This window comes from Triticum aestivum, chromosome 7B (genome assembly GCF_018294505.1).
Source record: "Triticum aestivum cultivar Chinese Spring chromosome 7B, IWGSC CS RefSeq v2.1, whole genome shotgun sequence".
Taxonomy (NCBI): Eukaryota; Viridiplantae; Streptophyta; class Magnoliopsida; order Poales; family Poaceae; genus Triticum; species Triticum aestivum.
The window spans coordinates 247,492,206-247,495,677 of record NC_057813.1 but is presented as its reverse complement, the minus strand read 5'-3'; positions in this window follow the sequence as shown (position 1 = coordinate 247,495,677).

Below are 3,472 nucleotides of genomic sequence, written 5' to 3'. Positions count from 1 at the left end.
TGGTCTAATGCGTTTTTCGAGGCTAACTTTGACCAAATGTTAGAGTAATAATATATGACATGCAACTTACACAAAGCATATGGTCAATTTCGTATGTGAAAGGAGTTTCCAATGATATAATTTTCACATTATACATCTCATGTACTTCGTCCGTCTAGGTGTGTAAGTCATCTTATGAAAACCAAATAATCCAAAAACACGTAGGCGCGGTGCATTAACTTCTACCTCGTTTCTTGTTTCTTGACATATGAACCAATAGGAGATGAGGGTGTGCATGCTTTTAATGACCTGAGACTATCAAACATGACATGCAGTGGTTAATTCATTGCATGCAATAGTATTAATTAGCAAATAAACATTAATGTCTCTCGTTTTCCCCTCCTCCTTGGTCACGGTGCACAGCCTAAGATGACTTACTCACCTATGTGAAAGGAGTACTATTAATCTTGTCAATAGTCAAATTGGAAACCATCTCGAGTACAAATCTAGGAGTACGTACGAATCTAACAATATTGATTGGGCGTTGTTGAATGTTGATACCTTTTTTATCATAGTAGAGATACTTTGACTACACATAAAACTTATATGTAAGGTAGAAAGGATAGGAGGGAGTATATTGTACATTCAAAAATGAAACGAACATTGAATACCCTTTATATATGATTTGCGGATGCTATGATCACTGGTTCAAAATTTTGAATCCGCCTTAGGTATCACGTGCCCCCACTCGTTCCCTCTCGATTTCATCTTGGGGTCCGGAGATCTATTGAAACAGGACTAGGATGGGTACATGCAAATGATACTCGGCGGAATGTTCAAATGAGGCATGCGGGAGGATGGACTCGATTGGAGGGCGACATGATCAATGGAGAAGAGGGTTGGAGAGGAATGATAAATAAGCAAACGCCACATGATTACACTTGAACGGCTCAAATAAACAATAAGTTGTCTCGCTTGGCCTACATAGTGAAAGGCCTAATGCGCAACGCGGAGCACTGATGCTCGAATATGGCCAGGAAAACAGGGAAACCGACATGTGGGGCACACCCGTCGGGACGACGTAGCGTAGACTAGTCCAATGGAGGAGCTGGCCCACGACCTCCTCGCCACCGACAACCGTTCATGTGGGTCTTTGGGGCCAACAACGGGGCGCAGCTCCAGCACCGCCTCTGGACACGGCGACCGCGGTGAGCGACACGCTCATATCGTTGATAGACACGATCGGTTTCAGTGTGCCGAGGGTGGCGTTTGTGCTGTGGTACAACCAATGGTATGTTTGGTTTGTGCCCAAGGTTGCCCCATCAAAGCATTGGGTAGCCAAAATTTTGGTCGAGATATTGGTTGCCCATGATTTGGCCGACATTGGCAAGAGAAATGAACTAGAGTTGGCTAGAGTTCATTGGCATGCCAAATAAATGGCAAACATCCAAACAAAGACCAATCTTTGGGTCATGACCAAAATTTTGGTAAGGTGCACTTTGGCCACAATCCAAACACACCCCAACACCCGGCTCGTCGCTGATGCACGGGGCGCCGCGACACATCCGCGGAGTGGTGTAGCGCGGCCAACTGCATCCTCTGGACCTGAGACCATGCCGGGTCATCTTGCTTTTTCAATGACATGCGGGGATCGCATTTGAGCAAAGGGCATCTCCAATGTTGCCACGACCGCAGCTGACTACCCTGGCACACCAAAGCCCTCGTCCCTCGCGTCGTCGCGCGGTGCGTTCCCAGCCGGCGCCAGCTGCCCGCATTCATGCCATCCGTTCGTATGTCGTCGTTAAGAGGCTTGGTGCCCGAGGAACCAACTCCGGCGACTTAATGACGCACCCGGACGCTTGGCCTCATCGGAATGCGCTACTTAAAGCGGCAACACCCAGCTAACCTCCACACCATAGCGCATCGTCCTCCTACCTGACACCACATCCGCCATGACCGCAAGTGTGAACGCTCTGCGGGAGAGCTTGTCTTCGGGGATGAAGCTCGAGGTCGCCGCCCTCGCTCAAGTCGCCTCTCGCGACGCAATAGCGGCGTAGTCGGATGCGGACGCGACCGCACAAGCGGTGGCCACGCTGGCGGCCGACGATGGGAGCACCGTCAGCCACGTGTCCTACTTGCCGCCATCCAACGTCTGGCACCGCCGAGGTCGGGGACTCCTCCGAGGATGAGTAGGGCATGGGAGGCGGCAGGGCATGGTGTGCCAACTGGCCTGTCCGTATCCCATGTTCTACTCTTCCTCGCCAGTGACCGCACCTTCACTTCACGTGTCTTGAACCCCGCCCCCGTACATAGAGATCGCAGATGGAGGACGTCGGTCGCCGCCGTAGAGTAGGTTTAGGGTCGAGTTTCTTTTATTTTTATGTCTTATAAAAGTTCGAAATGTAATGAAAATCTGCCGTGTTTGCATTAATCTTGCCCGGTGTATATGAACTTTCACAATAATATACATATTGTAGGAGTACTAGTGCACAGAAGATCAAGATCTTGTGGGAGAAAAGGATGAACGAGGGAAAGCCTTATCTACAAATGTGGAGAGGAGTGCGGGTAAATTGTCATAGTTTCCTTCCTATCCGTTAGATATAGATCGGACGACCTATATTGCAGGATGACAGGCACACCATCATCACCAACTCTACTTTTTATTGAACCGAGACAAATCTAAAAAACCTAACTAAGCCAACCTCCCAGCATATCGCGCGGAAAAGACCCGGCCGCGCCGTTTTAGGCCCCGTTCGGTGTGCAGGAATTCTGCAGGATTTTTCGTAGGTCTGGTTTCCTTCGGAAAAATAACATGTAATGCGTTTGGTTCAAAGGAACGTCCTCGCTCATTCTACAGGAAAGTTCACCTAGCCTGTACCTTTTACGGGAACTAAAAAATCTACTCCAACCCAATGTTTGGGCAGAAGCCCGATGCAAGGTGTGAGTTGGCCGTACTAAAAAAATCATTGCCTGTGAGTTGTCAAGCTAGCGGCCAAGCAAACTGCATGTACAGGTAAATAAAAAACTATTTTTATACAATGGGAGGCATATGCATGCACTGGCTTCTATCTCCCAGTTCCTTTCGTTTTACTAGTTCACACCGAAAGCAACAAAATTTTGCATCTCTCTGTTTCACGCTCCAAGGTTTCTCCTAGTCAGGCAAAGTACATTCCTGTAAAATTTTCAATCCCTTTGTTTTCTACTCCTCCACTCCGAACGGACCCGTAGTCGGGATTACCCGATTACTAGTAATAGTATCGATGGATCGCGCGAAGCAACCTTTTTTTTAGGGGGCAAAGCACCTAGTTTAAAAGGAAAAAAGGCGGTACACTCACAACACTCCTGTCGCGGTTGCATTGCACCCCACACACGTTCGGTCCTGCACACGGCTCACGCAAACGGAACGCGCTTTGGCTTGCCTCTTCACTGACACGTGGGATTGCACTTGGAGAAATCGACCATGCGCCAAACTCCCCCAGCCCACCGCGTGAAA